Source organism: Spinacia oleracea, chromosome 5 (assembly GCF_020520425.1).
Source record: "Spinacia oleracea cultivar Varoflay chromosome 5, BTI_SOV_V1, whole genome shotgun sequence".
Taxonomy (NCBI): Eukaryota; Viridiplantae; Streptophyta; class Magnoliopsida; order Caryophyllales; family Amaranthaceae; genus Spinacia; species Spinacia oleracea.
Genome location: NC_079491.1, coordinates 25,516,534 through 25,527,432, shown reverse-complemented (window position 1 = coordinate 25,527,432; position 10,899 = coordinate 25,516,534).

The following is a 10,899-nucleotide window of genomic DNA, read 5'->3' as shown; positions in this document are numbered from 1 at the left end:
CCTTTGCAACCAATCTGGCTTTGTATCTTTCAACTGAGCCATCTGCATTCTTTTTGATCCTGTAGACCCATTTACATCCAATGGCCTTCTTTCCTTTAGGCAATAGGACATAATCCCAGGTTTTGTTATGTTGCAATGCACTGATTTCTTTATCCATTGCATCTAACCACTTTGAATCTGTAGCAGCTTCAGAATATGTAGTAGGTTCAACCAGTTCCATATGTGCAGCAATGAGAAGCTTATGGTGATCTGGCAACTTGTCATAAGCCACAAGATTGCACCAGTGCTTTGGAGGTTTGTGACAAACATAATCATTGAGATGAGAGGGTGGTTTGATAGTTCTGGTAGATTTTCTAGGTGCTGGGGGAGAAGGTGGAGAAGGTGGAGAAGGAGAAGATGAAGAGGATGGTGGAGTGAAAGAGATGTCAGATGTGGGGGAATTAACAACAGAAATAGACAAGGGAGTTGTGTTTGTAGAATTAGAAGAATCAAGATCTTGTGATGAAATATCAGGTAAGTCTGAAGAGTAAGGAGTAATATTTGGTAAGGAGAATTGAGTGGAATAAGCAACTGATGGATCAGGTGAGAAATGGAAAGGAAAATGGTGTTCATGGAACACAACATCCCTGGAAATCACTGATTTCTTTGTGTTGAGATTGAGAACTTTGTAAGCTTTCTGATTTGGAGGGTATCCAAGTAGAACACATGGATCTGCTCTTGGGTCAAACTTGGATCTGTTGACCTTAGAGGTAGTAATGTAGCATAGACATCCAAAGACTTTCAAGTGAGATAAATCAGGTGCTTGTTTGAATAGCTTCTCATATGGTGTACTAAACTGGATACTTTTTAAAGGCATTCTGTTGATCAGAAAGGTAGCAGTTAATATGCAATCACTCCAATACTTATCAGGTAGTTTGGACTGAAAAAACAAAGCTCTTGCAGTTTCAAGAAGATGTTTATGCTTTCTTTCAACCACACCATTTTGCTGGGGTGTGTGACTACAGCTTTTCTGTTGAAGAATTCCCTTGCTAAGAAACAATTCCTTCATTGCACCTTCTGTCAAATCAGGTGCATTATCTGATCTAACTGATTTAACTGTAAAACCAAAATGATTCTCAACATACAGTAAGAAATCAGTCATAATTTTGACAGAATCTGTTTTATTTCTCATTAAATGAGTCCAAGTCATCCTAGTGTAATCATCCACAATTGTTAAGAACTGATTACATCTAGAAGAATCAAGTACAGAGTAGGGCCCCCATACATCTACATGTAACAAATCAAAGGGTTGTACTGACTTAATAGTGCTAGTGGGAAAAGGGAATCTTGTTTGCTTAGCTAATGGACAAATCTGACAAAAACATTCAGCTAGGCAACCTTTGACATTAATATTCTTGATATTCTTTATTTTGCCAAAAGAAATATGTCCTAGTCTAAGATGCCAAAGTTTAGCTTCTTCAACTTCAGATGCCATGCTGGAAAAGGCATAATTGTGTGACATTGCACTGCTATCAGATGCCAACAACTCTTCATTCAAACAATACAGGCCTTTGTCCAATCTACCAAGCAGAGTATGCTTGTTCTTGGAAAGGTCCTGTGCAAAACATTCATTATGTGTGAATAAAACTGAACACTGGATATCATTGCAGAGTTGAGAAATACTAATTAGATTGAACTGGAAACCTGGTACATACAACACATTCCTAAGTGTTATATTATTTCCTAGGTCAATTATACCTTTGTGTGTTACCTGTAATTCTGTTCCATCAGGAATTGTGATGGTGTGTTGTTTATCATCAACAGATTCTAATTTACTGAACATGTTTTTCTCTGAACACATGTGATCACTTGCACCACTATCTAGAATCCACTTAGCTTTAAATTTAGAAAGGAGACAGAATGTACCTCTCAATTGAGTAGTAGTTGCTAAACCAAGAGAACCAGAACCAGAACATTCAGCTTGATTAGCAACTTTCTGAGTGTTAAGCAGGCTCAAAATCTTGTTGTATTGTTCTTCTGAAAATGTGGCATGAACCATTCCTGTATCTCCTTCAGTTGGACTTTCCTTTTCAGTGAACTCTTCTAACTGAGCAGCTGCTGCTACTCTTTTGCCTCTGCCTTTGAAATCCTTAGGATAGCCATGTAGCTTCCAACATTTATCAACAGTGTGATTCTTCATTTTGCAATGTTCACAGTATAAATTGTTTCTACTGTAAGTAAAGTTTCTTGGTTGATTTCCACCTGTGTTTTGCATGCCAGAACTAGAACCATAGTTAGACTTATATGGCCTATTATCAGTGAACTTTCTTGCAGTGAACACAGTAGATTCCAAGTTGTGATTTCTGTTGCTATTAACTTCTTTCTGCTGTTCTTCTTGAAGCAATAATCCATATGCTTTAGAGATTGTTGGAAGTGGACTCATCATGAGAATAGTGCTTTTAGAGTGATCATACTCCTCATTCAATTTCATCAAAAACTGAATCAACCTTTGATTCTGTTGAGACTTCAGAAGTTTCTGTGTGAGAGTGCAATTACAGCCAGTGCATGTACAAGATGGTAAAGGATCCAAGCCATCTAGTTGATCCCAAAGAAGTTTGATCTTAGTGAAAAATCCTGATATTTGTTCATCTTCATCTTGATTCAAATCACATAGTTTCTGTTGAACTGAGAATAATTGTGGACCAGATGACTGACAAAATCTCTCTTCAAGATCTAACCAGATATCTCTTGCTGTTTTGAGATATTAAACACTTCTTGCAATTGAAACTTCAAGAGATCCTAACATCCAAGAGATTACCAAATCGTTGCACCTATTCCAGATTCTAAAATTTTCTGAGTTTGCTGTTGGTTGATCCAAAGTTCCATCAACAAAACACAATTTTTTTCTAGCAGACAAAGCTATCATCATAGATCTTTTCCAGTCATTAAAGCACTTGCCATCAAAGACTATATTGACCAATTTTGAAGTATTAAGATCATTATTGCTGAGATAGTAAGCTGAATTTGGATTGAGTGAAGAATCAATATCAGTAGACATTCTGAAGAGAACAAAGATGAAATTCTACAGAATTTCAGCTGCTGAAAATCAAAATCAAAGATTCTAAAATTGAGAACAACTTGATCAATTGATCAAGCAATGTAGAAGAAGTAGAAATTTGCGGAAACAATTCAGGCAGAATCTAATGATCTTGCTCTGATACCATGTCAGTTTTCACCTCTTTAGGATGAAAACTTCTTGAGAGAATTAGAGAGAAAATGCTTAAGAAGAATGAAGATATTATTTCATTGAATGAATTCGAATAATTACAGCAAGAACTACATTTATACAATCTGTATGCTAACTTCTATGAGGTGTTTCCACCAATCAAAACACTCTAAATGTACAGCTCATCATTCTCAGTTTATTGCATAAATAGATCATCAACTAACAGCTCTAACAACTCTAACAACCTTCCTTAAATCTAGGGAATCAGTTAGCCACTGCTTCTAGAAGTTGTTGAGTTGATCATTGTGTGCACAAGGTTGTTGCTGCTTGTTTTGCTTTGCTGTGATATGTTGTTTGCTCGTGTGGTGCAAGGCTGAATACCATGCTGAATACCAACACACCCCCTCAAACTAGGCATGGGAGAGACATTGATCATGCCAAGTTTGGTAGACAATTGCCTGTGTTGAGCACTTGGTAAGATCTTTGTGAATATATCAGCCAGTTGATTCTTAGTAGGCAAATAACTTAACTGAAGAAGACCTTCTAGGATCTTGTCCCTGGTGAAATGCCAATCCACCTCAATATGTTTAGTTCGTTCATGAAAGATTGGGTTGCTTGCAATATGAATTGCTGATTGGTTGTCACAGTGAAGCTCAATTGGTTTGAGATTGTGAACACCAAGCTCCTCTAGTAATCTGACAACCCATGTAACTTCTCCTGCAGCCTGTGACATGGCTCTATATTCTGCTTCAGAAGAGCTCTTGGAGATAGTAGATTGCTTTTTAGACTTCCAACTTATAGGTGAATTGCCCAACAGAAGAATGTAACCAGTTACAGATCTTCTTGTAGTTGGACAAGAAGCCCAATCAGAGTCAGAATATGCCTGAAGAGTGAGCTGATCTGTAGCTCTCAACAAAATACCTTGGCCAGCAGTCCCTTTGATATATTTTAGAGTATGAATGAGTGCATCAACATGCTGCAAAGTGGGAGAACCGACACAGAGGAGTGTTGACGCGGAAAACCCAGGAATAAGGTAAAAAACCGCGGATAGCTATGAGGCTATCAATCCAGTAAGTGTTCTATATGATTGTTTATGCTCTTCTTTCTGAGAATTGATATTAAAAATCTAAAGTACAATAATGAATGCTGAAACAGTTGATAGCTTAAGAGTTTGAGTGCTTGAATGAACGTCCTTTGCTTGTCATCATCTTCGTCCTTTTATAGGATATTCTCAACGGTCTAATCGGTTGAGAGAATCCCACAAAGATAGGAGTCTCTTTGTCACACGTCTCTTCAGTCTTCAACCGCTTCCGCGCTTCTCGCGCATGTCTTGGACTCGTTCTTGCTAGCGTGACGGCGCCGCCTATCATAGGCTTTAGGTTAACTTATCTTTATCAACCCGTTTCTTGAGGACGCGTCTCAGTTGCCTGTGCGTTGTCGCCTGTCCTTCGTCGTTTATGCCTCGTCGTACGATGCTACGTCGGACGTATCTCCCTGGAGCTGTGTTTACCTGCGACACGACAGGACCTGGCTGACATGACATGATCAAACGTTAGAACGGTTATGTCGTTAGTCCAAAAAGTGGGATAACAGTTTGCCCCCAATTGTGAATTTGCGGAGTCACACAGAGCAAAAGAAACAATTCAAATTTAAAAAACCGTCTCCAACTGCCTAATTCGTGGGATAAAACCGTTCAGAATTCCAGAGTAATAAATACCAATTCACGACATGCAATAAAGTTCTTCACACCAAGTTTTTTCAAAAAATTTCTAGATCCGAAAGCAGGAGAGAGAAGAGGGAGAAAGCGAAGTCGATTTTCGCACTGAGTTTGTTCGATTTCAGGTAAAATTTGCTTTCTTTTTCGATTTTCTTGTAGATTTTTGTAAGTGAGATGGGTAGATCTAAGTCGGTTGTAGCGAGAGGAAAGGGGGAATCGGGTTCCACTCGGGTTAAGTCCCTTAACCCGATATATTCTACTATGGTGGATCCGGCGGCTTTTGTTGAACTTGCTGGTTTGCCGCCGTCGGCGGAGGTGAAGATTCCCGGCTCGGATGAGGAAGCCTTTGACTGTCCAGAGGGGTATGTGGTTATGTATGAGTATCCGTTCACAATTGGCTTCAAATTTCCTTTCACTCCTCTAGTTAGGTCCTTTATCGAGGTTTTCCATTTGAGCCCGGGTCAGTTGATGCCCCAGATATGGCGGGTTTTCACGGTGGTGCACGGAGTTACCGCGAACTGGCGTACGCCGTTTGACCTGTCTGACTTGATGTACACTTACGACCTAGCACTGCAGAAGTGTTGTAGGTATACCTTGGTTACGAAGAAGGGGAAGACGAACCTAGGTGTTGGTTTAGGTGTGAACGACAGGGGTTGGCAGAGTCGTTTTGTCTTTGTAGGCAAAGATTCTCTGGGAGATAAAGGGCGGTTTCTGGTCGAGGGATGGACGACGGAAGGTAAATGTGTCGTTTTATCTTTGTTTCTCGTCGTTTTACTGAACGTCGCCTTACTTGGTTTTGTTTTGCAATTGTCAAGGCGTCGTCGTTGACTGAGTTGAACGCTGATTCTGAGGATAAGTATCGGAAGTTCTTGGGTTATTCTGTCGAGGATAGGTCTTTTAGTCGCGACGGAGAGTTTTTAGACGAGCAGGAGGCGAACCGGTCAGGCGACGTCGCCGAGGAGGAGGAAATAGACGAGGAATCAGGTCAACTGACTCGTCGTCGGAAAAGGTTGGATTTGCTTGAGGAGGTAGTGGCAAACTCATCGTCCGCCGAAGGTGAAGTAGGCGATATGGCTGACAACTCAGGTATTTGTCGTTTGTTTATTTCGGGGTTTGTATATATTTTTGTTTTTGCTTTGGATAATGTTTGACCTTGATTTTTTGTATTGGGTGTAGAGCATACTCTGTCGTCTAGGCCTGTGTCGAGGATGTCTCAGAGCGAGATTCAGGAGCGTGCAAGGAAGCGATTGAGGTCGTCCTCGACTTCTGGTGGACGAGGTATGACGGTCGTACCTCGGTTTTCTGCGATAGGTTCGTCGGCCGAGACGCCTGTCGTCATAGGAGCCGAAGGCTTTCATCCGATTGCTTCGTCGTCGCCTCCACAGCCGTTCAAGGCGTCGTCTGCTGCTGTCGACGTTAGTAAAGTGTCTACTTCGTCGGCCAAGAAGCGTCCTGTCGAGACGGATCCTGTCGAGGATACGGTTATCACTTTGCCCCCAAGCTTCTTGGGTGATGAAGAGGCGTCGGTTATATGGCCTTTCGCTGATCGCTTGATCTTGCCTACGACGTATCGACGATATCACGAGGTGGATCCTCTCCCTGTCGCGTCGGACGCCGCTGAGCTTAGTCTGCGGGTGAGTTTTATTTAGTTTATTCTTCTTTTTTGTTTGCGAAAGATGGGTGTTGTGTAAATCTGTTTTGGCATTGGTTTTGCGCAGGCGTCGCAGGCTGCCTTGGCTGTACGTAGGCAGTGTTCGTTGCTGTGCGACGAGGTGACGAATGCGAGGCAGCTGACAGCGACGGCGAAGAAGGCGGCCGCGTCGTGGGAGGCGAAGTGGAAAGCTGCTGAGAAGAAGGTCGTGGACCTTGCTGCGGTGGTTAAGGCCAAGGGTGATCAATTGAAAGGTAAGGATAAGCAGTTAGCCGACGTGGCTAAAGATCTGGAGAAAGTGAAGGAAGAGCTGGCCTCGACGACGGAGGAGTTGGATGGATTGAGGAGCTTGTACGACGCCCTGCAGAGGAGGCGAAGGACGTCGAGGCTCTCGCTATATCGAGGACGCGGGCGCAGATGATGTATTCCTGCTTGATTGGGGAGACTAGCCTTTGGCCGTGTCAAAAGGAGGTGGACGACTATCTGGCTAATGGCGGTACCATGGCTGACCTGTCGGTGCCTGTGGTGGATCCGGAAGAGTTAGCGAAGACGGCTGACACTGCTAGTACTGAGGCGACAGAGGTGGATGCGGCTTTGTTGGTGGTGAGTGCGCCTGTTCCGGACCAAGAGGGGGAGGTTTTAGGTGTTGGGTGCGAAGAGGAGGCCCTCGTCGTCGTTTCTCAAGACGAGACGTTGGACGTGGCGTCGGTGGAGGTGCCAGTCGTGCCCCCAGAGCAGGATTCGGAGCAGGAAGCCGTGGCCTTTACTCAGGAAGAAGGGATGTAATAGTTTGTAGTTTTCGAATTTCTGTTGGTTTTTGTGTTTTGTTTGTGAACTTTTTTACTCGTCGTCGATGGCGACGACGAGGTGGTTTGGATGACTTGTGTTTTGTTTTCGTGTTTGGAATGTTTTTATTCGTCGTCGGTAGCGGCGACGCGGTGTTTGGATAATGTTTTGTGTTTGAATTTCGGTAGTCGTGGCCTTAGGGGTCGCGCGTCGTGTATGATAAGTTTGTTTTTCTTTTCCTTAGTCGTTTGTTCCTTATGGTTATCCCGTTGCGTTTTGATGTCTTAGTTTCGTGTAGCAGATGCTTTGCAAGTAATAAGTATTGAATCGACTGATGTGTAAAATCATACCTGCGCTGTTTGTTCGTTGTCTCTCGCGATCTCGTTCTGAGTCGTACGTTGTTGCTTATGGATGTCATTCGTCGTGCGTCTTGCATTCTGCAAAAGAAAACATGGGTCGCTAGGAGGATTGGCCGTTGGGGATGCCAACGGCCCTCCGATGCTTAAGTCAGTAATGGTTTTTAAACGAAAATAAAACGATAACGAAAAATAAGGACGACGATACGATGACTGATAAAATTGGTTGCGACGAGATTTCAAAAATGGTAGAGTTTAAGATGTGTTGCGTTCCAGCTTCGGGGGACCGACTTGCCCTCTTTGGTAATGAGTCTGTATGCCCCCTTTCCGACGATTTTGTCGATCAAGTACGGTCCTTCCCAAGCTGGTGCTAATTTACCTGCGTTTCATTCTTTCGTGTTTTGAAATACTTTGCGCAGTACCCAATCTCCTTTTTTGAACATTTTCACTTTGACACTTTTGTTGAAGCATTTTGCCACGATCTGTTGTTGTGACGCCATTCTTATCAACGCTGCTTCCCTGAGATCTTCTGTGTTGTCGAGGTTTTCGCTGAGTTCTACGTCGTTTTGCTCCGGCGTCATGAGTCCATATCGTGCACTGGGCAGCGTCACTTCAGGGGGAAGTACTGCTTCGCACCCGTAAACGAGTGAGAAGGGAGTCTGTCCCGTCGCCGTCCTAGGCGTCGTCCTGTTGGCCCATAGGATGGATGGTAGTTCTTCTGCCCATCGCCCCTTCTTGTCGTCCAACCGCTTTTTCAGCGACGCGATGATCGTTTTGTTGCTGGATTCCGCCTGTCCGTTTGCTTGGGGGTATCTGGGCGTCGACGTCTTTAGCTCGATGTTCCATGTTTTGCAGAAAGCTCTTGTCTTGTCGCTGATGAATTGTGATCCGTTGTCGCAGATGATTTCTGACGGTATTCCGAACCTGCATATTATGTTAGTCCATATGAACGAGCATACCTCTTTGTCCCTTACTTGTTGGAATGCACCTGCTTCTATCCACTTGGAAAAATAATCTGTTAGGGCTAACATGAAGACCTTTTGTCCTGGGGCGACGGGCAATTTGCCGACGATGTCCATCCCCCATTTCATGAAAGGCCACGGAGTTAGGGTTGGATGCAAGAATTCGGATGGTTTATGTGTCATACCTGCGTGTCGTTGGCACTTGTCGCACTTGGATACGTACCTCATGGCGTCCTTAAGCATTGCTGGCCAATAGTATCCATTTCTTTTGATTCTGGTTGATAAGCTTTGTCCTCCTTCATGTCCTCCGCATTCTCCTTCGTGGTATTGTTTCAATAGTATTTCCCATTCGATTTCTTCGGCACATCGCATCAACATTCCGTTTGCTGATCGCTTAAATAGTACGTCCTGCAAAACAACATATCGTGAAGCTTTGAAAAGTATCTTTCTGGCTTCTAGCTTGTCGCCGGGTAGAGTTTCGTGCTTTAGGTAATCGAAGATGGGTTGACACAAATAAAGAGACACGACACAGAGGAGTGTTGACGCGGAAAACCCAAGAATAAGGTAAAAAACCGCGGATAGCTATGAGGCTATCAATCCACTAAGTGTTCTATATGATTGTTTATGCTCTTCTTTCTGAGAATTGATATTAAAAATCTAAAGTACAATAATGAATGCTGAAACAGTTGATAGCTTAAGAGTTTGAGTGCTTGAATGAACGTCCTTTGCTTGTCATCATCTTCGTCCTTTTATAGGATATTCTCAACGGTCTAATCGGTTGAGAGAATCCCACAAAGATAGGATTCTCTTTGTCACACGTCTCTTCAGTCTTCAACCGCTTCCGCGCTTCCCGCGCATGTCTTGGACTCGTTCTTGCTAGCGTGACGGCGCCGCCTATCATGGGCTTTAGGTTAACTTATCTTTATCAACCCGTTTCTTGAGGACGCGTCTCAGTTGCCTGTGCGTTGTCGCCTGTCCTTCGTCATTTATGCCTCGTCGTACGATGCTACGTCGGACGTATCTCCCTGGAGCTGTGTTTACCTGCGACACGACAGGACCTGGCTGACACGACAGGACCTGGCTGACACGACATGATCAAACGTTAGAACGGTTATGTCGTTAGTCCAAAAAGTGGGATAACAATGCCTATACAGCCGGACATTAAATTAAAACGTGATATGAATGGTTGAGACCAATCCACATTGTAACTTGTAAATTTTCCCATATTGGAGAACCGGAGAAATAATAACTTACAAGCTTAACCAATTATATACTTTTGTTACAATTTTACTAGTTTACCAAATTACTTTTATAAGCTTGGCCATTAGATCATGTACATTGAGATTTTTGGAGTGACCCTCTAAGTAACTCTCCAACAATAACTATATCTGTGCCAGCATTGTGGCTCTTGAGTAGATCTGGAGAGCTACTTCAAAATAGCTCTTTGGCCAAGACACCTTCACAAATTGATTATTGTTAAAAAGTGGAGAGTAACTTTGGTTGTGAAAGACAATTAATTATAAACATGTATAACCACCAAATAGTAAAAATAGATTGAAAAACTTTTCTGAAGAACCAACCAAGATTGGCTGTTTTTATGGACCAAGAGTTTTTTTTGAAAAAACAATCAATGTGCATGCTCTTACAAGTTAGGTTTTGCTTAAATCCTCTTGGACCTCTTAGTAATTAGTATCAAAGTGTATAACTCTTGTCCTACTAAGGCTCATTCGAGAGAAGTCACCGTGAAGATTTTGAAAATTTTGGTTTTAAGTTATAACTAGTTTTTGCTAATATTTCAAGATCTATAAATAGACACCTTTAAATTAAGTTCTAAATCATGTTAGAGAACATTGTTAACCATGTGCAAAAATAATCACCATCCCTTTCTCTCTACCCACTTTCTCACTCATCATTTTTTATTTTTCCCATTAGCAAAAAAGATTCCCCATCCCTCTCTTATCCATGAGCAAAAAAAAACTCCTCACCCCTCTTTCTCTACCCCTACTTCTCTCTCTAATAACAACAATAATAAAAAAAAATTAGAAAATGAGTAATTAAGTGTTTTGTACATATAGTTGTAAATAAGCAAATTAGAGAGAAAAATGAGAAAAAAAATTGTGTTAAATTATATCAAAATGGATGCCTATTTGTAGATCTTGAATTTTTATGAATGATGGTAAATTTATTTTATTTTTTTATGAATCAGAAATATAAACAAATTC